Source organism: Sturnira hondurensis, unplaced genomic scaffold, assembly GCF_014824575.4.
Source record: "Sturnira hondurensis isolate 20B ecotype Veracruz unplaced genomic scaffold, ASM1482457v3 Scaffold0017284, whole genome shotgun sequence".
NCBI classification, from domain to species: Eukaryota; Metazoa; Chordata; class Mammalia; order Chiroptera; family Phyllostomidae; genus Sturnira; species Sturnira hondurensis.
Window position 1 is genome coordinate 1,018,871 of NW_028089915.1, and position 27,480 is coordinate 1,046,350.

The following is a 27,480-nucleotide window of genomic DNA, read 5'->3' on the forward strand; positions in this document are numbered from 1 at the left end:
TCTCCACTATGTCTATCTGAAAGTGCAACCTGCAGTGATTGCATTAAGTCCACATCTTTTAATTATCATCTTTTATTGTTCTTCACTTGTCCCCCATCTTAGAGTGCCTTCAGGGCAGATAATTACCTGTTTTGTGTGTTATAGGATAAAACATTACTCATTGACTGTTCTCAGCCTCCCTCTGCCCCACCTCCTCTCATCCCCAAGATAATTTTATCCTTCACCTGTTGTTGGAAATCTTGTCTTGGCCTACTCAGCTCTAGGGTTTCCATAATAGAGAACTGGGAGAATAGAAGGTGAGAAATGGGACTAAAGAGGCAGGAGATTGGGCAACATTCTTGTGTACTAGGGAGAATATGGGTAATAAGTAAAGAAAAAAAGAAAATGATGAAACCTGAGAGGCTGAGGTAATCCACTTAATCAGGAGATGACAGTGGGTAAAGAGAGAGAGAAAAGCTCTGTTGATTACAGAGTACAGAGGGCAGAGAGAATGGCTGATTTAGGGTTTGCAGAGAATAACTCAACTGCTGCAAGTTGTAGCAGAATAGAAGAGGAAAGGGAATTTTAACAAGTGGTGCTGTGGGTACTAATTGGATCACCTTCAAGGGATACAAGTAAAAAATTGGGGTTCCTTTTTGAAATTCCAGTTACATATTCTCACAGGATATATCATGGCACCAAGGGTATAGGCACCCCATTAAGCTATACCCAGTCCCTGCAGATACATCAGATGTGGTCCGAGGCTGTGGGATCCCGCAAAAAAGACCAAAACATTAAGCTTTTCCCCCTACCTCGGAGTTATATCTTTTAAAAATATTTAGTAATCTGGAACTTCAAGTTACAAATGCCCTAAGAATTAGAATTAGAATTGGTTATTGGTCTAGACAGAGGTAAAAATGAGGCCCAGGGAAGTAAATCAGCTTGCTCAAAGTTGTAGAGCAGGTTTTAGGTCTGACTGGGACTGGGACTATGTCTGGCCCAGGATTTTGTCCACAATCCAGGGATACTTTTTTAGATTGGGCCAGATAGCTACATGCATACAAATAGGGTCATGATTAGGGAGGACAGGGTGCCTGAGAGACTGGGGGTGCTGCGCATTCCTCTGTTTAGAGCCCTGCACTAGATAAAGAGGCCAAGTCTGCCTTTCCATATCTTATAGTTTCACAGGTAAGTGAGCCAGATGCAGGAAGAAGTGCAGTGGAAAGTTGAAAGTAAGTGCTGCAGTGTCATGGGGTCTGGGCTGGGAATTAGGAGACCTGGGTATCTCAGCTGTCACTCACAAGCTGCATGATTTTAGGCAAGTCCTTTTACCACTATGAGCCTCAGTTTCCCCATGTGAACATTCTTTTTTTTTTTTTTTGTCTTCACCTGAGGATATACTTATGAATTTTAGAGAGAGAGGAAGGGAAAGAGAAAAACACTGACTGGTTGCCTCCCATACTTGTCAAAACTGGGGATTGAACCCACAAGCTTTAGGTGTATGGGATGACACTCCAACCAACTGAGCCATCTGGCCAGCGCTGAACATTCTCTCTCATTTAAAAAAAAAGTCGGTTTGAGAGAGAGAGAGAGAGACAGGAAGTGGGTGGGAAGAGAGGAACACCAATTTCATTGTTCCACTTATTTATACATTCATTGGTAGATTCTTGTGTGTGCCAATGATGGGGGACATAAGAGCTGAAAAATTTTAGTTTAAGGTAAATACTGTATTTTTTTGGAGTATAAGATACACGCCCCCCCCCCAATTTGGGAAGAATAATGGTTATTAATGCTGCTGTTGAGTTCTGTTTACATTTACATTGGTGAAATATTATGTTACTTATGTTACTAAATATTTTACCACATTCTTTGCTTCAAAATTTTTTTTTTCGAACTTCCGCCAAGATGGAGGCCTAGGTGGAAACATTGTGCCTTCTCCCACAACCAAGTTTGTATACAACAAAAGTTTTGGAGAACTAAGACACACCCAGAGACCAGAAAACCGAATTATACGGAAGTCCGACAGCTACGAACCGTTCAACGGGGACGGTAAGAGAGGCAGAGCCAGCAGCAGAGCAGGGTCGGGAAGGACAGACCTAGGAGCACAGGCAGCCCGGACCTAGTCGGGGTGCGGGGCAGACTGACCAAGGTCGCACATTCGCGCGCAGTGAGAAGGACCACACAGGCCCCAGGGGACGAACCCAGTGGTGGAGGGCTGATAGCGGTGGCACACTCGAGTGCAGTGGAGCGAGGCGCGTGGCCCTGGTGACGGTGGTGGCTGCGGTGCTGGTGGGGGTCGCGGAGGCGGGCGCCGGAGGGAAGCCATTGTCCCTCTTTGACCCACCCCCTCATACAACGTCACAACTCAGCGACTGAGTTGCCCTGCTCTGGTGAAAACCTAGGGCTCTGTTCCTGCTACTTAACAGGCACGAACAGCCCAAAAGATGGTGCAAGAACTCAAAGTCCCAGAGCCAATAACTTTAAGCGACCAACAGATTGGCAGCCTCTCAGAAGCCCAATTTAAAACACTATTTATCAGGATGCTCACAGAATTGGCAGAGTACAGTCACAAATTAGAGGAACTTAGTCACAAATTAGAGGAACATATGAAGGCTAAACTAATTGAAGTGAAGGGAGATGTCCAGGAAACCAATAGCGATGGAAAGGAAAATGGGACTCAAATCAAGGGAGTGGACCAGAAGGAAGAATGAAACATCCAACCAGAAAATAGTAAAGAAACAAGAATTCAAAAAAATGAGGAGAGGCTTAGGAACCTCCAGGACATCTTTAAACGTTCCAACATCCGGATTATAGGGGTACCAGAAGGGGGGAAGAAACAGCCACAAGTGGAAAATGTATTTGAACAAATAATAAAGGAGAACTTCCCCAGTCTGGCAAAGGAAATAGACTTCCAGGAAATCCAGGAAGCTCAGAGAGTCCCAAAGAAGTTGGACCCAAGAAGGAACACACCAAGGCACATCATAATTACATTAGCCAAGACTAAAATGAAGGAGAGAATCCTAGAAGCAGCAAGGGATAAGGGGACAGTCACCTACAAAGGAGTACCCATCAGACTGTCAGCGGATTTCTCAAAAGAGACCTTACAGGCAAGAAGGGGCTGGAAAGAAGTATTCCAAGTCATGAAATCCAAAGACCTACAGCCAAGATTGCTTTATCCAGCAAAGCTTTCATTTAGAATGGAAGGACAGATAAAGTGCTTCTCAGACAAGGTCAAGTTCAAGGAGTTCATCATCAACAAGCCCTTATTATATGAAATGCTAAAAGGACTTATATAAGAAAGAGATGATGAAAAATATCAACAGTGAAAGGACAGCAAACACACAGTTATTAACAACCACAACTAAAATAAAAGCAAACCAAGAGGACAGCTAGACAGGAGTGGAACCATAGAAATGAAGAACACATGGAGGGTTAGCAACAGGGGGGTGGGAGGAGGAGAAGAGGGGAGAAGGCACAGAAAATAGCATAGATGGTAGGTAGAAAATAGGGGGGAGGGCGAGAATAGTGGGGGAAATATAGAATCTAAAGAATTTGAGACACGTGGTTATAGACTAAGGGGGGGAGAAGGGTGGGGGAGGGAGTGTGCGGGTAGAGGGGAATGAAGGGGGGAATAGAACAACTGTAATGGTATAATCAATAAACTATATTAAAAAATTTTTTTTCCTATTTTCCTCCTCTAAAACCTAAGTGTGTCTTATGGTCCAAAAAAATATGGTAGTTATAAGCCTAACAAGTAAGTATATGTTAAAGCTTTTCAGAAACTATAGATAAGACCCACCCTGGCTCCTGGGAAAACAGCTGACCTCCTGGGGCACTGCTGGAGATTACCACCTGGGGACAACTGAAGGCATCCAGGCCATTGTGTTTTGGCAGGGGGCGGGCGGGGGGGGGGCAGGCAAAGGGTGGGGGGCCAGGCAAAGGACCGCCTGCCCCTGGGAACAGCTAACAGTCCAGGACAGGAATGTTGCAGCTTCTTCTACCTGACCCTTCCTTAATTTCAAAATCCCTCACTGCACCTTGTTTATTCCCTGATGTAAAAATCTTGGCTTGGAAAGAAAAGACAAGATGGTCTGTTAGGGTATGAACCCACCATCTTCTCAGATTGCCTGCCATTTGAATAAAGTGCCCATAAAGATTCAATTGCTGTCATTGCTTATTGGGTTTGGTAGTGACAGGCAGCCCGAACTCCTGTGTCTTTTCTGGTTTCACCCTGACCAGGAATGGAACCAGCAACCTCGGCATATTGGGACAAAGCTCTAACCAAATGAGCTACTCATCCAGGGCCCAACATTTTATATCTTAAAAGTGCTATAGTGCTACATATAAAAGCAAGTTAATACAGTAACTGAATATGTTCTGTGAGTGCTGTCCTCTGTGATGCTTGCCCTTCTCAGCAAAATCTCAGAAAGACTCTTTCTTGTCTTCAGTTGATGGCAAGAGAAGTGAGGACTAGAAGGTGACTTTTGCCACTGTCTCTAGGACCTCAACTCTGATAGCCTCTCCTGGGCTTATGGACTCTGCCCTCCCTCCCCATGCAGACCAGAGTTAAGTTACTGTTTTTCTTGAAACAAACCAAGCCCGCTATTTAAGCTTTCTATTTAATATTTTCCTGATAAAGAAGAGCCTGAAGTTAAACTCATCCAACCCTCTTGTTTTACATTTGGAGACACTAAGGCCCACAGACAGGCTGTGTATAGGCCAAGGTCACATACTTGACTCTCAGGCCAGTTTTCTTTCTTCCGGAACTTGGGAGAGTTTATTGAAAATGTATTGTTTGAGAATGTATCCTTAGAGATCTTTCATAACATCTGGTCAAGAATCCTTGCTGGGATCCTGGTCTTTAGACCTCTAGTGAGATGTACTGTACCCAGGCAGAGCCATACCTTAGGCAATGAGTCTCAGCTCATTCTCAGCTCAGCTCAGATGTTGTCCCTGTAGGAAACTTTCTCAGACTCCCCAGCTCAGGATAGATGTTTCCAAAGTGCTCCCCAAGCCTTCATGACACTGAACTGAAATTGCCTATTCACTTGTTGTCTGTCCCCAACTAGACTGTAGGCTCTATGAGGGCAAGGACCAAATCTGTCTTGTTTACCAATATATATCTTTTGTCTAGTCCAGTGCCCCAGCACATAATAGTTCCTCATTAAATAGTTGTTGAATAAATAAGTAGGTAGGATTGGTTAGAAAGGATTCCTGGAGCCCTGACCCAGGGTGGCTCAGTTAGTTCAGCATTGTCCTGCAAAATGAAAGGTCACTTGTTCCATTCCCAATCGGGGCACATGCCTAGGTTGCAGGTTCCATCCTTGTTGGGATGTGTAGGAGAGGCAACCGATAAATCAATGTTTCTCTCCCTTTCTCTAAAAATAAAAAGATAATAAAAAAGGACAGAAACATCCCAGGCTGGTGTGGCTCAGTGGACTGAGTGCTGGACTGTGAACCAAAGGGTCACCAGTTCAATTCCCAGTTAGGGCACATGCCTGGGTTGCAGACCAGGTCCCCAGTAGGGGGTGCACGAGGCAACCACACATTGATGTTTCTCTCCCTCTCTTCCTCCCTCCCTTCCCCTCTCTCTAAAAATAAATAAATTTTTTTGACAAAGGAAGAAAACAGAAAATATTGATTCAGATATCACAGTTGACAAGGGTAGGATTGTCTTTGGTTGGATAACCTGCCTATGCAAAAGAAAGCCTTAGATAATGGGAAATGAGGATTAAGGCAGTTTTTTAAAAAGAGGATCCCCCTTTAAGATCATGGGGTTTCTGAGTAGAGGTAAGAATGAATCTCAGCCCTGCTGGGGATAAGAGGGAGTGGTTATGAGCACCTAGAATCCTCAAGAGGGGTATTTTGGTGGGGGATTGAAATGTTGGAAAATTTTAGTTTCAGGTAATAGCTAATAAGCCTAGTAATCAATGCATGCAAAAAGCTATTGTTTCAGGAACTGAAGGTATGACCCACCCTGACTCCAGGATCATAAGCAGTCCCTCCCACCTTTGTGCCTCAGGAAAACAGCAAGCAATCAAGATAGTATCTGAGCCATTGTGTTCCAGGGAGACATCCATCCACCACTCAGGACACAGATGAAAGAATGTTGCAGCCTTTATCTAATTAACCTTTCCCTGAATTCCAAACCCCTTACCTATACTTTTCATCTCCTAATAAAAATGATCCGTTTAAGATGGAATTTAAGATGGCCTGTTGGGGTACAAACCTGCCATTTTCTCAGATTGGGACCATCTGAATAAAGTGCCCATAAAGATTCAGTCTCTGTCTCTGCTTATTAGGTCTGGTAGATGACAGACAGCACTTGAACACTGGCTTTTTCAATTTCATTTTTATGGGGACAAACCCAGAAGGCAGCTTGGGTGGAGGGAAGGAAGCTGAGGGGGTATAGCTGGTAGTGTCATGGGACAGGAATGGAGTGGGGGAGTGGGTCTGCCTCTGGTTGGCCCATAGTATGTGGGTTCTTGACTTCATATAGGAAATATTTCACAACATGAGTCCAGGTGACTTTAAGAGTATGTTTATTAAAGCTGGGGACAGTGAAACAAGGAAGTGCTTGGAGAGGAAGCAACAGGAGAGAGCCTAAGTGGGGTTGCTTTGGCTCACTGAAGTCAGAGAAAAGGGGCCTTGGAAAAAGTTCAGGGGTTTAGCCCAGGATAAGCTCTCACTGCCCCTTATTCCTCTAACCGGGAGAATCATGCAGGGACACTTAGAGTTTAGGGAATGCATGCCTGAGAAGAAAGGCATGGGCATGCTCAAGGGAGGGAGAAGAAGAGAGGTAGAGTGGGCCCTGGGTCCTTCCTCTTGAGGGCTTTAAAGGCTAGGAGTTTAGGGAAGGTCTTAGGGGAGGACCTCAACAGATCTATCATTAACTTTATACTGATGCACCAAAATGAGATTTACTCCCTTAACTTCATCCATCCTTGGATGTGGTTGGTACAAATAGCACTGACTGGATTTCTGCTATCTAGCTCCCTGAGTAAGGGTGATTTAAGCTACTTACCCTCTGGTTGGGGAGGAGAAGTGTAAACAATTTACTTTTAAGTGTCCTTGGTTAGGGAAGATAGAAGGAGAGGGGCAGCTTCCTTCTATTGACCCCTCTATTAGGTTGAAAGGTTGGGGCCTCTGTCTTGTTTTTCTCTTTTCTCTTCCAGGTGTCTGGGCATCTGGGACCCACTAGTACCCACTAGTAGAGTCACTTAGTCACCAGATCATTAAAGATCTGGAAGTGGCTGAAGCAGCCTGCTGAGTGGGGATGGCATGGCCAGGATTGTGGGAGCTCCCTCATTCCATCAGCCAAACCATAGATTTATTTCTTTCAGAAGGTGCCGCAGGAATACTGGAGCTGTCTCCAAAGTCCTTCCACCAATTTCCAATTGAGTTAGTTTTTACAAGAGACTGCTAAGCCATATCTGGCCACCAGGGGGAAAAACCAGTACTAGGGGCCGTCTCCCTCCAATTCCCCACCCACCCACACCTGAGGGCCAATAAGGGCAGTGCCAAAACTGATTCTAGAGCCTGGTAGCTCAGTTAACCCTCTCCTGCCTAGTCTGAGGTACTTCCCCCAGGCAGTCATTCACAGCATGATGGGAGAGCAAATCTGATGGTGGAGGGGGTGTGGCAGAGGAGAGGGGCTAGGGTGGAGATGAAGTTTTCATTCCCAATCATTGTGGCCCTTATCCTAGCTGGAAGCTGGGGTAGGCTAGCACTACCTTACTCCCATGGGTAGCTAACCTCCGCTCCTGCCCGCACATGGACGAAGGAGGCCCTCAGAGGCAAGAAAGGCTTGGTTTACTAGCGCTGGGCCTCACTGGCAGGATATTGAGAAGAATGCTGAGGCAACCACAGAACCCATACTTCCGGGTTCCCCTCAGCCTTCCATCTTTCAGACCCCTTTGCAAAAACTAGTAATTCTGGTGGTGGTGGGAGGGTGGCCAAAGAGTGCACTGAGAGACACAGTTACTATTTGGCAAGAGGAAGGAATGGATCACGCACCTCTCAGGTGCCCGGTTTTGTGTGTTGCTCGTCAAGTACAGGTTAGAACCTTCCATGGCCCTGACCAGCCCACGTACCGAGATTGTGTTCTGAGCTACAAGGTATTAAACTGTGGGTGGTCATGGGGTCCGGAGTCCTTTTTCCCTACCCTCCCTCTCAGCCTAATCAGAGGCTGATTATTCCCTCTTATTCCACCAGACTGGCACTTAAGGAGTTAAGTCTGCCCGAAATCGTCAAGACTGGAGCTTGGGCGAAGGAAGTGGAAGGGGAGGGGTAGAGGAGAGGGAAACTAACTGCCGGGAGACAGCGCTAGGAACCCCCTCTCCAGGGACCAGCCCCCGGCGGAGGGGGCGGCGGTGGGGGGGGGGGCAGCCTCAAAAGAGGACCCGCCCTCCCCAGGGGTCGTGCTCTATTCCATGACCCTCCCCACTCCGCCCTCCAGCTTTAAGTCCCCAAGAGGGTGGGCTGCAGGATTTCCAGCCAAGCCTTGGCTGCCTACTCAGTTTTTCCAAACCCTCCAGCCGCGGAAGGCGGGAGTCCTGTCAGGATAAGAGTCCTTCCCTCAATGCCCCTGCGGCCCCCTCTCCCAGCCTACCCTTCCTGCCCCAGCACCTTTTCCAAACTTTTCCCTTTCCCACCCAGTCCCCTGCACTCCCTGTCCCCATCTCTACTGGATTCTTCCAAGTTCAGGTTGGAAGGGCCGAGTGGGTCTCACAATCCTGGAGAGATGCTAGTAAAACCAAACTGTGCTGGCCGACCCTGAGACCTGCTGGGTGTCAGCCTCATCCCAATACATAGCCCCAGGGCCACCAGGGAAGGTGGCCCAGGAAGTGTCCTGCCCAGGGTTGGAGGTGGTGTGGCGGCCGCTGGTAGAACTGGGCAGCAGGCTCTGCACGGTTTGTGCCAGGCCCTGGGCAGGCTTCGAGGAGGAGCAAATTGTTCCGAGCGCTGGCACGGTTCAGTCCGTAAGGTCTATTATATAATAATCACCATCTATTAAAGCAGCCTGGCCGCTGGCGTGACTGGGAACGCCAGAATGCCCGGAAGGTCCTCCAAGCCCAGGAAGTTTGTCTTCATCAAGATGGGGCTGGGGGTGGTGGTGGATCGAGGGACAAATGAGGGGTGCCTGGCAGTCCAAAGGTTCCCCCGAAAAACCTGCCCCCAGAACACTGACTGGCAGTGCCCTGAACCAATGATTGAAGTCACTGTGGCTCTCAAAGTTAACCCTGTCTTGGATCCTAGTTACTTGAGGGGATGGAGCCCCTTTCTAGGATCCGAATCCCTTCCAGTCCTGAATTCCTCCCACCAGCTCGAGGTCAGTGAGGAGTACCAGCTGAAGATCCTTTTGTCCTAGTCACCACAGGAAATAATCTCAGATAATCAGCAGCCCTGGCACCGCCCCCTCTCACTCCCCAGTACCCCCCAAAATTGTATAACAAGATGTGGTTGTGTGTGTACACCCTTTGATTCCAGAAACGGGCTCTCGTGGTGCTGGCACAGCCACACTGCGCCACAGTCGTCCTCACACACCTATACCTTGCCAGCTCTTCTGATGACACTCGCTGACACACCTGTGACACGCGGATACACAGAAATACCCAGTGGTTCTCCGAGTTCTCCAGTAGAGGGAGCCGCTCAATTTTACCCAAGAGCCATCGGCCTCCGTCCACTTCCTCCGGCTCACTCCAGGACACCACCCAGAACTCAAGGCTGTCTGGAGCTCAGCTCCGCACCCCAATCTGTAATCTACCCTGGGGGAATGCGTCACAGCCACACCTAGGGGGGCACTGGACATTGCTGTTCCACAGGACATGCCAAATATACTTGAATTTACTTTGTACCAAATTTAAGAGACACTGCAACACAGCTATGGTTCCTACTAACATTGTGTTCTGGACCTACTAGAAACCAGGCATTGTGCCTAACGAATTATAACAAGCTCATGTGTCTTGCCATGTATGTAACAAGAGACTGAACCACATAAATAGGGTGGGCCCTTCCTTATAACAAGCATCCTGATTGAGAAATGGCCCTTTTGCCTTGTAGCTCATGTTATACCCACAGAACCCTGGAGAAGATAGAGGAAATTAAATCCTAATTCTATGGATCAAGTACTAGCCTAGGCCCTGGGATTCTTTCACTCCAGAGTTGAGACTCTCTGGGCTTCAGGGGTTTTGTTTTTGTTTTTTTAAGTGGGAATAATACCTGGCTTACCTGGCTCAGGGTTGTGATGAGTCAATCTCTAACCCAGCTCTGTGTTTGGCACAGCAATTAGTAGGCATTTGGGGAAGTTTTGTCAACTGGATCAAAGCATGATCAAGATATCATATGTATGAAAATGCTTCATCAACAGTGATGTTAAGCACTCACAAGTGTTATTATCTTCTTTCAGGATTTTTTCTTCTTCTATATATCCCTAGACCTGGCCCAGTGGCCAGTTGCTGGCACCATCCACCCATCAGGTGAATATTTACTGAAACCCTACTATGACCCCAGTACTTGAGTGTTGTAGGGAATATAGAGGCACAGGAAGCATGGTCGGGACCCTCAAGAATCTTTTGGAGCAACCAGATATATATATGGGACAAACAAAAGAAAACATTTAAATAGGTACCCAGTGGATGTCATAGATATAATATGTGGTCAGAAGAGAGGGAGGCAGGAGAGGCCTAGAGCTCTCTGAGCAGGGACAGAGGAGCTAGCAGAGGAATCAAACAGCAGGAGCAAACAGGCTTGCTTGCCAGTGTTCTTCCTTTGAAAAACAGTCAATGCTGTTACTTGTTGGTATTAATTCTGGGTGGGTCGGGGCAGTGGGATACAGGGCAAGTGCTTTGCCCTAAGGAAACCCAAATTCTAGTCCTGGGCTTACCGTTTTCTAGCTGTGAAACCTGGAGTGAGTCTTTCACTAGTGCAGACTTCAGTTTCTTCACCTGTGTAACGTGGCCATAACATCTTCCTCATGGGTTTGTGATAAACATTGAAATAATATATGTGAAACGCTTTTAAAAAGTGCTTTACCATTTCTTTCTTGCTGTATCTATTCTTACATTGGATCTTGTGTGTATGAGGTTAGGAGAGAAGCAGGTAGGTATTGGGAGAAGACCAAGTTTCCACTACCACAAACATTTTCTTAGTATCTACTTTGTACTGAGAATAGAGGAAAAAAATCAGTCTATGTCTTCAAGAACTTCGTGGTCTGCTAGGAAAGAGAAAGGAATAAGGGAGATGCATAATGAATGGGGTTGGGTACAATAAAGAGGGGACCCAGCAGTGCGTATGGTGAGGGTTGAGGGAGTCCAGGGATTCTGCTCCCTCCAATCGGTGTAGATGGGAGGATAGGGTAGGCCGTCAAACTTCTCCCCAGCGTGGGATGTTGCTGGCGCGTCTCCTCCTCGGTCTTAAGGAATAGGGAGGAAAGAGGGTAGCCCCTTCCACACCTCCGGTCGGACCCACCTTCTTTCCCTCTAGCCCGCGCGGCGCCTTACCGAGTTAGACCACTGGGAGGCTGGGGGAGCGGGATTGCGCGAAAAGGCGAGCGAGATGGGGGAGCTCTTATTTTGACAGGGGCCTCTCCGGGCTCTGGTATGAAGGCTGAAGGAGGCAGCCAGAGAGCCCCGATGCTTATTCAGGCTAGGGAGAGGAGCCGAGTGGAGGGGCAAGCGAGGCTCCGGCTGCTCAGGGGAGCCCGGGGAGGCGGCGGCGCGCGGCCGAGCCAGTGGCCGGACATGCCCCGGACTCGGGGCCGCTGCACCACCACCGCCGCCGCCCAGAGCCAGCCGGCCGGAGGTCCTCACTCCTGGGTACCCCCGTGCCGCGCCCCCCGGGGGCTGGGACCCAGACCCTCGGCATTCGACCAACAATAAACGCCCAGACAACCCCCTCCCCGCCCCACGCCCGCCCGTCGTCCCCGCTGGCCTCGGGGAAAGTGAAAGGAGGAGACGGAGCAAGGAAGCAAGGAAGGAAGGAAGGAAGGAAGGAAGGAGGGAAGGAAGGAAAGAAGGAAGAGGGAAGGAAGGAAGGAAAGGAAGGAGGAAGGAAGGAGCAGGAGCCCGAGCCTTGAGGTTCGGGGCCGAGACCCCAGTCTCGAGCCCAGGGCCGGCCGGGTGTGCGCGCTCTTCCGCCAATGCCCGGTGCCCACAGCCATGCTCCTTGATTGGGAGGCAGGAACCTAGGCACCCAGCGATCCCCGGATACCCTCTCCTGGGCCGGGATGGTATAGAGACCAAGGCGTCCAGGATCTAAAGATCACCTCCTGCCCGCCTCCCTCCGCACCTCCAACTGGTGAGCAGGAGGACCCCACTCCACCTACCGACCCTGACCTGGTCATGGCGTCCAGCTCCGGCCTGGCGTGAGGACCCCCGACCCGCAAGAGGTGAGGGGTGGGCTGGGGCTGAGGGCGAAGGTCATGCCAAGCTAGCAAAGGAGCAAGGAGGGAGATCCAGTTCGAACTGGGGAGGGGGAACACAGTCTGATTGTCTCCTGCCCTCTGGCATGCACCCCTGAGCTGTTTAAGGGATAGGGGCACCCCTGGGGTTAGTGGAGATTAGTCCTGGGCCGCCAATCAGGTAGGCAGCCCCAGAGCACAATGGGGAGGGTTTAGGGGCAGCCCGGGGGCCCTGCCCCGCTAGCGCAGAGAACAAGGCCGGCCTTGGGCCAGCTGGAGCAGCAAACCTGCCCTGGGGGCTTCTGGGAGATGTAGTCCCCCTCCCAGGTTTACCGACTCCCTTGCCTGATGGGAGCATCCAGAAGAAGGTGCACTGGGATTGGGGATTGCTGGGGTAATCCTCTGCTCCCAAGCACTGCTTGGGAACAGCAAGGGCTGTGACTGGAAGAGTCGCCCCAGTCAAGCATTCTTAGTGGTATGGGGTGGGGCAATCACGTTGTTCCTTGGAGGTGTCGTTGCACTGCTAAGGGGAAGTGGCCCCTGCCTTGGTCTAAAGGAATGTGGGACAGAAAAGTGAGGCTTAGGGGCTTCTTGCTTGGCTGAGATAAGTTCTATCCCAGAGCTGCTGGAACTTGGTTTAGGGACAGACTGAGGTCTATTCTCCCCTTCTCCCTCCTGGAAGGTGAGAAGGAGTGTTCCTCAGAGTCTGGGAATCTGGAGGGTGTCTCATTGGAACAGTAAAGCCGGGATCAGCTTCTGTCTGTCTGTCTGTCCAGCTTCCTTCCTTCCGGGTTTTTCTGACACCACCTCCTCCCTCCTCTTTCTGTCTGTCTGCTGCGTGGGGTATGCGCCTGTGTCTGGGGCAGGGGAGTGCTCTGCTGCAGGGAGGAAAAGTGTTGCCTTGGGAGAGGTGAGCTGGGCATGAGATTGAACTCTGGGAAAGGGCTTACCTAAGAAAACTGTCTTCCCACTATCTGCTGTAATCCTACTGATGTTTCTAGGCAGCTTTCCAAATGAGACTTCCAAGGCGGGTAGGCTTTGACTTCCCTTCTCCCTGCTCCTCAGCTTTTCCTGGGAGCCAAGGCTTCTGGGCTAGGGCTATGTGGGTCCTTGGCTGCCTTCTCTGGGCAGGACCACGATTTCATGGCCCTAGGTGAAGAACATGTTCAGGCCCTGGCTTTCTGGTGTCATCTCTGAGGTGCCTGCTGATAGAAACCTCAGGACAAGGTGAAGATGGCAAGGAAGGTGAGGGGTAGGGGGAGTCTATGCCAGAAAGAAAGATGCTGCCTTCTTCAGGTGATTAGATTCCTTGGCCTTAAAGAACCAGGTCTGAAGGCCAGTCTTCTGACTACTTCCCTCTAGAGGTTCTCTGCTTACCTATTCTTCTCCTAATTAGGGTGGCGTGGGGGTTAATGTTGGAAAGGGTATTTTTGAGGGCTAGAACACCTATAATCTTGGATCCAGAGTAACTCTTGTGCCTGGGGTAGCAGGAGATGGGTTCTGGGGGTCCATATGGAGACTCAAAATGAGGCTGTAATTACTGGGGTTGAGGGTCAAAGTGGGAAAAGATTACAGAGTCCTGGAAAAGAATTGGAGGTACACAGACATCTGGGACTAGCACAATAGTGGGAATGTGGGACCTAGTGAACTTGCTTATTGAATCTGTGTTGGGCACTCATGACTTTGGGTATTTCCTGCTTCCCAGTTTCTGAGTTCCTGGATAAGTAGGAGCCCAGGGCTGGACACTCAATTTCCATTAACAGGCAGGAGTAACATTCTGGGCAGAGGCCTAGTGGGTAGCAGTGTCTACTCAGCAAGGGCAGGAATGCCAGGCACCTGCTTTAGATTAAAGGAGATGTCTGCAAATAGGGGCTGCCTGCCTGTTGGGTGTGTGGCCAGGATGGAGCTCCATGGAGCCCAGGAGTAGGGTGCAAGGAAAGGACCAGGGTTGCAGGCAGCAGCAGCTCTAGCGGAACTGGAGGGAGCCAGAAGTCACCCAGTTTTCAGCCCCTCCTCTAGGGCATGTAAGACAGGAGCCAGGAGCACCCCCATAGTAACTGTGGTACCCTAGACTAAAATTCTGTCCCAGTGTCTGGGGACATTAGGGAGGTGGGGAGCAGTGGGGAGTCAGAGTGTCTAGTCTTCCTGGGAACAGAAGAGGCCTGAAAGGAGGTTGGGGGCCACTTCAGGGTTCTTGTCCTGATGCCATGTTTACTCTTCCTGGGGCTTCTTGGTTCATATAGTGAGGTGCCCCAAGAGCCTGGACACCCAAGGGTGAAGAGGAAATAGCATCCCTTCATGAGATTTGGGCACTGCCTGGGTGCTGACCTAGGGGGAGGAGGCAGAAGGGGATGGCAGCGTGGGAAAGTGGGCAGCTGTGGGAGCCAAGTGGGTACAGGCTGGGTGCCTTGGGCTCGGAGTCCCTGCCAGCCTGCTCTTCCTGGGGTGGGGCTGTTACAGGGACCGGCTCAACCTGTTGAGTGCCTGGCTGCTCTAGCTTGACATCTGTGCCCCTGCCTGCTAGTCCTGCCAGTGGACCACCCATAGGTACACTCTGGAGCCAGCTCCAGAGATCTGGGGAAAGAAGGCTTTGCCTGGCCAAGGGGCCGGGATGGGGCTGGTAGAGGCTCATATAGAGGGTGCTGAGCTTTCCCAGATCCTGTGCTGTAACTATCAGAGCTGGAGCTGAAGCCAGCTGGAGGTCCAAGTAGCCAAGTAGCTAGGAACTGAGGGGCCAGTGGAAGGCCACAGCACTAGAGGTCCTAAGGTGGCGCAGGTCATTTGGATGGGTGGCCCTGAAGACAGCAGACTAGAGGTACTGCCTGGAATTTCCTCAGCTGGGTACTAGGGCTGGGCCTCCAGATCTCCACCCCCAGATTGGCCTGAGCTCCCCTCTCTGGGAGAGAACGGCTTACTTTCATTGAAGGTTGGGGGAAGAAGGGTAGTAAGGGTATTCTGCTATCCTGGGAGGAAAAGGGTGACTTTCTGTGTGCTGGGGTATGTTGTACTGCCTCAGTCTCCCCAGGCCCCACTCCTCATGAAGAGAAGGGAAGCCCTGGGTTCTCAGGTAGCAGTGCCCCGCCCTGCCCTGAGTGTTGAAGATCCCTGACCCCTGTAGGCCTTTGTGGCTCCCCATCCCTACCCTCTCCAACCCCGTAGCATTAGGCCTGACTTGGGCTCTGCTGGCTGGTGGGGAAAGGGTGGGGAACCAGGTGTGGTACCAAGTCAACCCTCCACACCTGGTACCAGTCTGTAAAGGAGAAAGTGGTTACCATGGCCTATGAGTAGGGGTAGGGGAACAGGCAAGTTTCTCTTTCCTTTCAGCCCTGAGGGGAAGAGAAGCCTTCCCTGCTTTATTTTCCAGTCAATGACAAAAGCAGAGGCCTCTTCTTCTTTGCCTCCTTTTCATTCCAGGCCCTCCCTGCTTGGACTGGGGCACCTGCTTTTCCTAACTTTGATGCCTTTTGTAGTTCCCTTTCCTCAGAGCCTGTGTCTGGCTAACCCCCTCCCCTTCAATGGGCTGGTTGGTTGCTCTGCACCCTCTTGCCTTCCCCTCCTCCTCACTCCCCCTCACCCTCAACTGGGAATGGCCCTGAATCCAGCATTTCGAAACCAGGATTGTTTTGAAATCCCTGAACACTTCTCCACCCACTCTGACTCCCCTCCTCCCCACTAGCCCAGAACTTAGTCCTGTAACCTGACTTCACGCCGTGCAGTGCCAGGGTGTGTCTGTGTGTTTGTGTGCTAGCAGGTGGTCACATGTGTATTACTGTGTGTGTGTTCCAGTGTGGGTCTGTCTTCTTTCTGTCAGCAGTTCTGTGTACTGGCCCATGTCTTTTGTTCCTGAGCTCTCCTGGGCCTTCTCTATGAATATGACAGCCTCTGTGGTCTTAAAGAGACATTCTTGGGGAGTTTGGGGTTATTTTTAGCAGGTATCTTGGATGTGTGTCTTTGAGAGTTATGTCTGTGTATCTCTCAGCTGCATGTGTCTGGGAGTATCTCTCCGAGTATGTGTGCCCAGGGTTGTGTTTCTCAGATGAGTGTGTGTGCATGTGTGCGCACATGCCTACATTCCACTTCTGTTACCACCTCTCTCCTCCTCCCTGGGAACATGTTTGGGGTGTGTAGTCACATGTTTCCCCAAAGCTGCCTGGGACATGGAGTCTTCTCTTCTTTAACAGAGACCTTTCCTGGAGTGGGGCCCAGACTTCCGTGGTCCTTGGAGAGAAAGTGGTATAGTGGGGAGACTTTGGGATAAAGTGTCCCCAGGGCTGGGCTGTCTTCCTCTCCCCTCATGGACACCCAGCACCTTGAGGGATACCAACACTACCAGTCCACCCTCTTCTTGTCCTGAAGATACAGTGGAAAATGTCATAGGGAGGCCCAGTGCTCTAAAGGAAAGGGCTGGGGAAAGGAAGTTAACCCTCCATACCTGGGGTCACTTGCTGCCTTGAGGACAAGGAACAGCCAGCCTGATCAGACTTAGGAGCTTGGTAACTAATTTAAAGTTAAGAAAGTTGACTTCTCTAGCTAGGGGCAGAGAGCAAAACAAGACTAGACACTCATATTTCCAGTCTCAGAAGAAGACAGAGGGGCCTGATATCCTAAGTGAAGTGTGTGGGGTGGAGCCAGCTGCCTTTCTAGTAGATCCTGGGAAGTCCTTCTCCTCCTCCTCCTTCCTTCTTTTTTATTAATTTTAGAGAGAGAGAGGAAGGTGAAGCAGGAAAGAGAAAGAGAGCTAGAAAGAAAGACCTCTATTTATTGTTCCACTTATTTGTGCATTAATAGGTTGATTTTTGTATGTGCTCTGACCAGGGATCCAACCCGCAACCTTGGGGTATTGGGACAACGCTCTAACCAAGTGAGCTAGCTACCCAGCCAGGGCCTGGGAAGTCCTTTCTGATGTTTAATCTCATTCCTTCCATCTGCAGTTACAGAGTGTTTAACAGGAGGGTGGGTTGCCAGGTGGGTTTTTGTTTGTTTGTTTGTTTGCCAAGGGTAGTGATCATAGCAGAGTCATGTCTGCGTGGGACGTGGGCACTGAAACCCCTGGTACCTCACTATGACTCAATTTGCCATGCTGTGATTTCAGGCTATAATTGAATGCTCTCCTCTAGAAGCAATATGTAGCAAATCAGTGAGGAAGAAGAGGGCTAGGGCAGGGGCTGTTTTTGAGTCAAGGGCTGATAACTCTTGTTATCTGGAAATATGAGTGTCTAGTCTTGTTTTGCTCTCTGCCCCTAGCTAGAGAAGTCAACTTTCTTAACTTTAAATTAGTTACCAAGCTCCTAAGTCTGATCAGGCTGGCTGTTCCTTGTCCTCAAGGCAGCAAGTGACCCCAGGTATGGAGGGTTAACTTCCTTTCCCCAGCCCTTTCTGTCTCCCTTTGTGGAGACAGAAGCAGGGGATGGACAGAAGGTAAGCTGTCCTCTTCATGTATTTTTCATGTCCTTTTACTGCTACCCGCTCCATGGCCTCTGGTCCTAGGATGGGAGGAAGGGAGGGATAGAGGCACAGGTTGGTACAGTGCTCAGTGACCCAGCATAGGGAGGGCCTTGGCAAGGAATTTTCAGTTTATTTCTCAATCTCTGTCTCTGAGACACGCACACACACGTCACTGCAGACACCTTCAGGAGATGAGCCCAGAAAAATCACCCAGGGGTATGGCAGGGTGGTCCCAGATGAGGCCTTGTGGAACCAGCGTTGTTACCGCATATGCTCTGCACTTGTTCTAGAACCTCAAGTTGAGCCCAGTTAAGGTCTTCCTCCCAACTCCCCCATCCTGCCCCTGGGAGCAGCACAGGCTAGAGAGGGTTAAGTCTGTTTGGCAGGGACACCCCCTCCCTCATGCCAGAGAGGGAGAGGGAGGGGTGGTTAGCAGCTTGCTCTAGTTGGCCTCTCTCCCAGAATTCTTTGGAAAAGAACTCCCCTTTGACCCCCAGTACAAACTGAGTCCAGCCACCAGCCTCCTAGTCCGTCTGCCTTTGGGAGCTTCACCCACCGCCCTCCTACTGAACTGCTATGCCTGATTCTCTTACCCCAGGCCCTCCCAGCCAGGTCATGTCCTGAGGACTTGGCATGTTCAGGGGATTAGGGGTGTAGCCAAGGAGACCACATAGTGACACAGGGCCCATACCATTCTTTTCCCTGGCATAGGATAACCCTGGGCGTGGCTGGTGCTAGAAGCTGAGGTCCTCAGGCCTACCCGTCCATGCCTCCCCTCAGGTCCTCCGACCAGGTCACGGGAGTTTTCTGTCTTCTCCATCTCTTTCCCTGTGGGGTTGAACTCTGAGGGAACATTAAGGCATCTTCTTGAGCTTTCTTTTTCCTGCTTCCAGGATAGGGGAGAAGTAGTGTGTTGGAGGAGCCTGTTGGTCCTGGCTGCCAACCAATCCACGGAAGTCCTGAAGGGGGTGGGATGTCTCAGTAGCTTAGAGACTTCTAGGAGCTGCAGGCCATGGGTATGTGTGAACATGTTTATGTGGTGTATGTGTTGAGATGGGACTGGGGTTATGGGAGAAGAAGGGACATAGACTTGCTTGCTGGCCCGGGGCTTGTAGCTATGACCCTCTCTCTCTCTCCAAGGAGCCCCAATTCCATACCTTTGGGCCTGAGCCCAGACCCACAGTATCCCTGAATGGGGAGGTCCTCTGCTGGTGTGTGCCTGTTTTGCCCTGCGGCCCCCTTGCTGATCTTTGTCTGCCATGGTCTCCTGCTTGGCTTTTTGTCTTGGGTGCCTTCCTCCTGGCTTTTGGCCCCCACTTCTTTCATTCTCTTCCCCCAGAAGAGGTGGGGCTAACAGCCCGCCAACTTGGACTGCAACCTGGTAGAGAGTGGGGACTAGGCCAGGGCAGAAAGTGTGAAAGCAGCCGCTCCAGGGAGAAAGTCTCAGCCTTCTTGTTCACTGGATCCTTTCTTCGGGTGGGAGGTGGGGGTTCCAGCCCAATTAATCCTGGAGGGCAAGGTTGAATTTTCTAGTCATCCCAAGCCCTTCTCAGCCTTGTTGCTGGCTTCTGCCTTAGCTGGCTGTTCAAAGCCAGGGTGGCTACCCAGCCACTGTACTGTGGTTTCTGTCTTGGCCCCTAGAGACACAAGGCTCTCTCTCCCACCCTGCTTTTTCCCTCCCTGCCTCCCTTCCCTCCTCCCTTGCTTAACAACTGTTCCCTGAAATCACAACAAACATGCCTGTAGGCTCCTGGTCTGACTAGGGAAAGCTGGAGAAAGCTGTGGACCAGGAGGAGACACATCTAGATTGTCCTCAGGAGGGAGGGGCTTGTAACCCCCCCTCTCCCCAATACTGGAGCACACTACCCCTCAGGGACTTGGAGAAAGTGGTCCCGGCTTCCAACTCAGGCAATGAGAGAAGTGGGGAGCAGTGATAGGTGTGGCTGAGCAGGTTTGGGGGCAGGCTTGGACTCCACCCTACTTGACTTTTGACCCTCATTTGCCCAGTGGGAGGGGTAGCAGACTCCTTTCCTGACTTTGGGCCTCTCTCAGCAGGGGTCCTGTGCTGTTGTCTTGGTAGCTTGCCATGCTCACTTCCCTGATACTTAGGAACCAGCATCATAATGGATTGAGGGTAGGTGGGCTGGGGCAGCCCAAGAACTTTGCTCTTAGAACACTTGCTAGGCTGGGCACCTGTTTTGAGGGAGTGTGATGTCCTCTCTTTGAACTCTTCCCTGGGTAGGAGGAACTGTGGCCTCTAGCTAGGACCTGGTTCACATCAGGCATGGAGGGACTGGAATGAGTGAGACACACATTCTTTCATCATAGCAGAGGGTTGATTCCCGGGTGAATTTGTATTGTAAAATGGTTAAGAACCCAATTGCTAGAGTGTCTGGGTTCAACTTCTAATTCTGGATGGTATATCCTAAGCAAGTTACCTAACTTTTCCATGCCTTCTCTGTAGGTGGGGTCAGGGCACATAGAAGAAGCAGCCAATGAGTGGAACAGACAACAACAAATTGATGTCTCTCTTTCTCCTTTTCCCTCCCTCTAAAAAAAAAAAAAAAAGTAGCCCTGGCTGGTGTAGCTCAGTGGATTGAGCATGGGCCTGCGAATCAAAGGATTGTGGTTCGATTCCCAGTCAGGGCACATGCCTGGGTTGCAGGCCAGTTCCTGGCAGGGGACTCACGAGAGACAACCATACATTGATATTTCTTTCCCTCTCTCCTTCCCTTCCCCTCTAAAGATAAAGAAACAAAATCCTTAAAAAAATAAGTAAAAGTACTTTTGCATAGAGTCGTTCTGAGGTTTTAAATTAGATAATGCCTGTGAAGCATTCAGGACAGCATGATGTTTCAGAGTAAATGCTCAATAAATGCTAGAGATAATCCTCATTATTAGTCATAGCTCTTCACAGGAACTCTTGACCCAAGAGCTTTAGCAGGGGAAGCAGTAAGGCAGGTGGGGGTTGGGAAGAGACGCCTTGCCAGCACTTTAGACTGCTAGATTCTAATACACTTCCAGACCCACCTTCTTGCTGCCTCAGTTTCCCCATTGTTGGTGCTGGCTGACATTTAAAAATATTTTAAAATGTTTTATCTATTGATTTTAGAGAGAGAGACATGAAGGGAGAAAGACAGATTGATTTTGTTGTTCCACTTATTTATGCATTCATTGACTGCTGCTTATATGTTCCCTGACCAGGGTCCAACCCACAGTCCTGAGGTGTCAGGATAATACTCTAAGCATCTAAGCTAGCCAGCTAGGGCTGGTGCTGGCTGACAGATTGACTGCAAGTTTGCCAAATAGCCATGGGCCTGGAGAGGGGTCTAGGTGACTTAGGTCATAAGTCCTAAGGACTTAGGACTTAGGACTTAAGCCCTGTCTCTCAGGACTTCTCATGGCTGAGCCCTCTTTCCCCCAAGCTGTTAGCTCAGATCGTCTTCAGGACCCGTCCAACCATCCTGTCCCTTGCTGCTTTGTTCTTTGCCCAGGCTGAACAAGACATTCATTCTGTCTTTAAACAACTTAAATGGCTGCTTGCTCTCCTCCCTGGCTAAGGGACCTTTCTCTTAGGCCTGCCTCAGGGCTCCATGTTCCCTGGATTGCCTGGGACCCACCTGGGCATTTTCCCTGGGTGTGGCGAGGCAGTGCTCAGAACTTCGACATGTGGAGGAGCCCAGATGGGCATGTCTGACACCTGCTGCACACAAACAGGCAGGCTGGAGGCATCCTGAAGTCCAGCGGGAGGTGGGGGTGGGGTTATATCAGCATCTATGGTGTCCAGAGAACATCCCCAGAATCCTTTTCTGGGCTGATGGGTGAGTGTGGGCAGTATGGAAAAAGTCTGCTTCAGGACTGTGTGCCCTGGAGCAGGGGACAGTACTGAGTGATGCTGTATAAGCAGAGCTCCTAAAGGCCCAAGGATGGGAATGGGATGGTGGAGAAGCTGAGGCTTGGGAACTTCTGGGTAAAGAGCCCAGGAGTGGGCAGAAGGGATGGTACCTACAATGAGGGGAGCTCTGCAAATAGGTGGTTTGGATCTTCTGGGAAGTGAGTGTCCAAATCCCTGGAGAAAGTTGATCAAAATGTGGCAGAAGTGCCTGGGGCACCCACGCTCCTGGGTTTGAGGCCTGGGCATGGTTCACGGGTATCTTCTCCAGCCTTATACCAAGAGGGGTGGTCTGGAACACCTGGTTCTACTCACTACCTCCTTCTGGGACCAGAATGGGCCCAAGGGTTAGGGCTCACAGTTGGCCTGAGCCATGTCTCACTGCAGGGCTAACCATGGTGTTGCCTATGCCCAGCCTCTGGAACTTATTCCTTGGGCAGGCTGGGGCTATTTTTGGGATCAGGCTGGGGCTTTGGGCTGGTTTTAGATGTTCCAATGTGAACAGGAAAAAATGGGAACAGATGGCTGGATGGTTCCATTCAGTGGGTCCTGCAGGGAGCAGGTTATTTTTAGGGTCTTGTTAACCCTTTTGGGGGCTTTTGGAGCCATCCTGAGAGGGATAGCCCTCTCCAGTTGAGAAAAGAACCCGTCTTCTTCTTGGACCCCTAATTACCAGAACTGCGTGTCCCAATTGCTCTTCTTTCCCTCTTAGGCTCTCCACTGTTTAGGTCCATGGCAGGAAAGTAGGCTCCAGCTTTCTCCCAGCCCAAACTCTGCAGAGACTGCCAAGGGGTCAGGCAGGGAGAGGGATGCCTGGTGTAGGGGATATAGACACTGTTGAAGGTAACCCCCCGCCCTTTGCTTGCCTCCTGGGGTTTTGAGACACAGACCTGAAGCTAAAAGAGTGGACAGCTGCTCTCCATGTTCACACTCTGGGTCTGAGTGTCAGTAAACCCAGGGATGGCCAGGGGAATGCTAGCCAAGGGAACTGGTCTCTGTGAGGAGTATAGAAGAAAAGGCAAGTCTTTGTACTCTATACCACAAATATGATGCCTATGAGCCCTTGGATACTTCAAGAACAAATATCTGGACAATGCCCACTTTTACCAAATGCCCACATTTGGATTTCACTGAATGAGTAAACAAGGGTTCATCACCGCCAGAGGTTGAAGGGCTGAATGTCTGTGTTGTAGGCATTCTATTAGACAGTCTTACTAAGAGTATTTACTTTATGAATTTATCCTCATTTTGCAGAAGAAGAAACTGGGGCTCAAAGGACCGAGGAGGTGAAGAAAGTGCTGTAGCTCAGAAGGGGAGGGATGTGACAGGCACCCTGTCTGCCTGATTGTAAGTCCTGTTCCCATTCCACTGCATTACTCACGCTGCCTGCCAGTGTTCCAGCCCCTGGACACCTGGCACTGGACCTCCTCAGGAAGCAGGTTTATGGACTGAGTGTGGGAAATGAGGCCTGGGAACAGGGGACCCTGCCTGTCACTGCTCTCACAATTCCCTAAGGATTAAGGGCCTAAGCCCTTCTTGCCTGACAGTGCCAGGACTGACACCAGCAACCCCATTTGGCCTTCCTGTCTTCCCTGCTGGAGGATCGAAGGCATACATCCTGTCTTGTCAGCCCCCACCCCAACCCTGTCCTGGCCCACATGCTCCTGCTTCCTGTAGGGTCATAGCAGCCTGGATGTCAACGTAGACAGAGCTTGAGGGCCCTCCAAATGCTGCTGGTGCCAAGAGTTTGGACCAGGCAGGCAAGGTGAGGGGGTTGGGAGGATGTCTCTGCCACTGTTAGTACCTGGGGGAGAGAGCAAAGAAGCGGCAGGCAGTTTTGGGTGAGGTCCTGCCTGTGGTACATAGGCTGGCTGTGCCAGCAGTCTGCCTACACTCCACTCCTCCCACAATGGCCTCATTGTTCCCAGCCACCAGGCAGTTTGAAGGAGGTGGTGCCTAGGCCACCCTAACCCCCACCCCCTAAACAGGGGCCAGATTAACCCTTTGGAAGACAGAAACTAGGTGAGGGCCCACAGGTGCTTCCGTGCTTATTCTTCTCTTCTCGGAATACATGCTTGGGGAGTCACACTCTGCCTTCCTGTACCCATCAACAGGGCACCTCTAGAGACTGGGATCTCCCACAGGGTAGGGAGTAGCACCTAGGCCCTCTCCCAATTTCACTATGGTGCATGTGCCAGGGGGCAGGAAGTGCCAGTGGGGTGGCAGGCAGAGACCAGATATATTTGGGCTGGTGGGGCTAATTCCAGCCACCCCTGCCTGCTCTACTGGCTCCTAAGCTCCTTTCCTTCCTGTGAAACCAGAGCTGGGTTGGGCCTAGCTTAGGATTTCGGTGGATTTAAAGAGGCAGTACCATCCTTGCCAGCTTGCCCCCCACCCTCCACCCCCGCCCCTCCCCAGGCAGGGGCTGGGGCAGAGAGAGGACTGAATTGCTCCTTGCTCTTCCCTTGCCCTGGGCTAACCCCTTGCCCTTGCCCCTGTTGGGGTACCAGGCTTTTGTCACTCCTCTCTCCCAGAGCTTTGGGAGGGTGGGGTGGGTGGGGGTGGGCTGTGGTTTCCGGTGCTGGCTGTTTGTGCCTGGCCTAGAGTGCCCGCTGCCTGCCTGGGCTTCCTGCCCTCTCTTGGTTCACTGTGCACCCCCTTCTGCCTCTCCCTGCTGGGGAAGCCAGCAGTCATGGATTGGGCAGCAGACTTTGGGGGTACCTCACTGCCTGGGCACAACTTTCCCTAGGCCTGGCCACACTGGCACTGGTTGAAGGAGCCAAGTGAGGTGACCTCACGCTTCTCTAGGCAATGGTACTTGTCTCTGCAGCCTCCAGAAGGTGCAGGAAGGTACAATGGGCACCAGAATGGGCAGAATCCCCTGTAGAAACACCCTGTTCAAAGAACCCAGACTGGAAAGGTGTGGGGAAAGGAGTTTCCATGTCCCTGTAGGACTGGGGTTGTCTGACATTACCCTGGAGCTGCAGGTGGGGTCAAGCTGGAAAGTCCCAGGCAAAAATGGTTCATCTGCATGGTCTCTTGGCAGGAGGTGGGAGAAGTGGGGAGAACTGCTAGGAACCCAGACAAGGGGAAGCCCCTGACTCCCCAACCCTGGAAGTTCCCATACAGAGGGTTCCAGAGCAATACCTTGGTTCTTGGGCAAATTTCCTGCTGGGCTATGAATCCTTGACCTCCCCACCCAGCTGAGTCACCACCTCAGGAAGAGGAAGTGACTTGGGTGGTAGAGGACTTCTAGGGACCAAGGGAGTCCTGATGCCCCAGAGAGAGGAGACTTAGGACTTTTTGTCTTGGGGCTGCCTCTCCTTGAGTCAGAGACCAGGGATCCCATCCCTGTTGCTCCCAGCAGGGCCCCATTCTTTCAGCCACCATAGGGGTTCTAGCAATCTATTTGCCCTCTAGAGGTATCTGCCCACTGAATGGGGAAGATAGACCCTCCATGCAGTTTTCTGACTGTCTCTTTGAGCTAGGCATTGAGAATTGTGGGCCAGCTACAGAACCAAACAGAGGCTCCCAAGGTGGGGGCAGCTGAAAATAGGCAGGTTGCCACTGGTGTGTGATTGCCCTCTGGCCCCTGGATCTGTGGCAGTTCTGTATTACTCAACAGAAGGAGCTAGAGGCTCTGGGTGTCTGTGGAAGCTTTCCTGGTCTCCCACCTCCAGCCTGGGTCAGGCCCTGCCCCTGCCCCTGCCCGCACCATCCCGTGTTACACAAGCCGGGCAAAATCTCTCCAACTCGTTGTCTCATCCAGCTCCTGGGCTCTGTTCGAATGGGTGTGCTCCTGGCTTTTCCCTTAGGAGATTGGCACCAGCACCCTTTTGGTGAGCACTTGTCTCTGCTCCCCACCCTAGGCCCTAAGAGGGAGCCACAGCAGTGTGTTCTCAGAGTCTAATCCCTTTCCTTTTTACCCATCTCAGGGGCTCCTGGCTTGGGGCTGGGAAGCCCCCTTCACTCACTGTTTATTTTAAAACTGTACTCACCAGGAAAAAGCCCTCCTACCTATTATCCTTGAGGCATTCTAGGTCTCTTTTGGGACTGTGTGTAAGGAGGAGGGGTCTCTGGAGCACTCTCCAGGGATACAGTTGGGGGAAGGTTGTGAGATGGGAAAGTCTTCATTCATCACTTCTTGACTCTGCTAGCCCTGTGGCTAGGTGGGAGCTAGGTGGTGGTGTTATTGAGGAGAGGGTGACCCTGGGATTCTTCTGGGGAAGAGCCTTGGCCTACTCGGGACACTGGAAAAGACTAATTTTCTAACAGCCCTTTCCCAAATTATTGCAGGTCCCAATATTTAAAGCTGTAAACATAGGAGTTAGTGGTGGCTCTTGCCCTGACCACACCCCACCCTCCACCCCCACCAGGGCTGGGCCCAGTGGCTGGCATGTGGGAAGCCCACCTATCTGATGCAGGCTCAGATGAGCGGACATGACATACAGTGGGGGCACTGCAGTGTCAGGGAAACACCATGGAAATGGGGTCTTGGTGCTGCCACTTACTGGTCATTTCCTTTTTCCTAGACCTCAGTTTTCTTATGGTGAAATGGGCATGGTAAAACCACCTACCTCCCACTGGGTGGTTAAATAGTGAGTATCCGTGAGGGTGGGAGCCTGAGACCCTTGTCAGCCACAGGCCTGCTCCTTAGCCCAGTGCAGACTCCATCCCTTTCCTCCCGGTGTTCTACGGTGATGAAGGAGATGGGGGCTGGCAGCAGGCTGCTTCCCAGCCAGGTCCTGGACTTTGAAACCTTCCCCTGAGGCACCTCCCTTCCCAGAGACAGATCTGGAACCCAAAATGCCCCTGTACCCTGGGGTTAAGTTAGGGTTAGACTCTCACAGGACCACAAGTTGGCTCCCTCACCCCAAGGTTCCAGCCCAGTCTCCAGCAGATGGGCAGGGAGCAGCCGACTATGCAGCGGCGTCAGGCAGGACCTGTCACCGGTACTAAGCTTGAGGCCCAAGGCTTCTCCCCTCCCCTCCCCCACGCTGTACCTGAATTGGCAGGGGTGGGGGGCAGGGGCAGGGCAGGGCAGGGGCGGTAGGGTGAGGGTTCTGTTTGTGTAAGTCTGTTTGTTGGTGATGTATCTATGGCCCTGTGTGTGCTTTTCTCTGTGACTATCAGGCCCAATTTTCTATTGCTCTCTCGAGGTCGGCCTCGGTCTTTTCATCTGTTCAATGAGTAGGCGAGAGCACGCGAACTCTGCCCTTGGGCAGCCTCAGTGTCCGCCGGCTGCTGGCTGTTGCAGGGGCTCCTCCTTGGGCCGGCGTCTCCCTCATCCTCCTGCACACCTCTCTGTGACGGGGTTGGCGTGGGTGCGCCTGTAGCTTCCTGGGCTCTGTGCGTGTCTTTGTTTCCCGGTCCACGTGTGAGCAGTGAGTGTGTGTGAGTCAGAGTTCGGGTGCTGGTGGCTCTCGGAGCCCGTGATTGGCGGTGCGCGCACCAAGCCGAACCTGGGCCCTGCTGCAGTGCACTGGCCTCCGTGGCCCTGGGCCGTGTCTACGGGTACTACGTTTTGTGAGGGGCCCCGAGGGGCGCTGCAGTTCTGTACGCCTCCTGCTCCATCGCCTGTTGGCTCTCTGGCTCTTTCACTCTCTCTGCCTTTCTGCTCCGGCTCTGCAGAAGGGGGTGGGGTGGGGTGCATGGGCGGGGGGGGGGGGGGGGGGGGGGGGGGGGGGGTGGGGGGAGGTGGGGGGGGGGAGGGGGGGTGTTGGCCGTGACCCGGGGGGGGGTGGCGGTTGGGTGGGGTAGGTAC

The 27,480-nt window shown here is 51.5% G+C and overlaps 1 protein-coding gene, 1 long non-coding RNA gene and 1 pseudogene across 7 annotated transcripts in view; 1 reads left to right on the top strand and 2 right to left on the bottom strand.

Annotated features, from left to right (window-relative positions):
- Positions 1 to 10,167: 10,167 nt before the first annotated feature.
- LOC119001941 (uncharacterized) lies at positions 10,168 to 12,721 on the bottom strand. The gene is made up of 2 exons (XR_005069652.1): positions 12,315 to 12,721; positions 10,168 to 11,392 (listed from the first exon to the last, which is right to left on the bottom strand). It is a non-coding gene; the product is annotated as an uncharacterized LOC119001941 (long non-coding RNA).
- The window catches only part of BCL9L (BCL9 like), a 27,915-nt gene continuing 12,713 nt past the window's right edge, over positions 12,279 to 27,480 (top strand). For 3 of the 6 annotated variants that reach the window (XM_037067569.1, XM_037067572.1, XM_037067571.1), the window contains exon 1: positions 12,279 to 12,367. The gene's annotated coding sequence lies outside the window, so the exon portion shown is untranslated. Of the gene's footprint in view, positions 12,368 to 22,970; positions 23,064 to 23,091; positions 23,156 to 27,480 lie in introns of those variants that run through there. The other 3 variants (XM_037067574.1, XM_037067573.1, XM_037067570.1) reach the window with 3 other exon arrangements.
- LOC119001948 (uncharacterized) lies at positions 12,782 to 14,671 on the bottom strand (annotated as a pseudogene).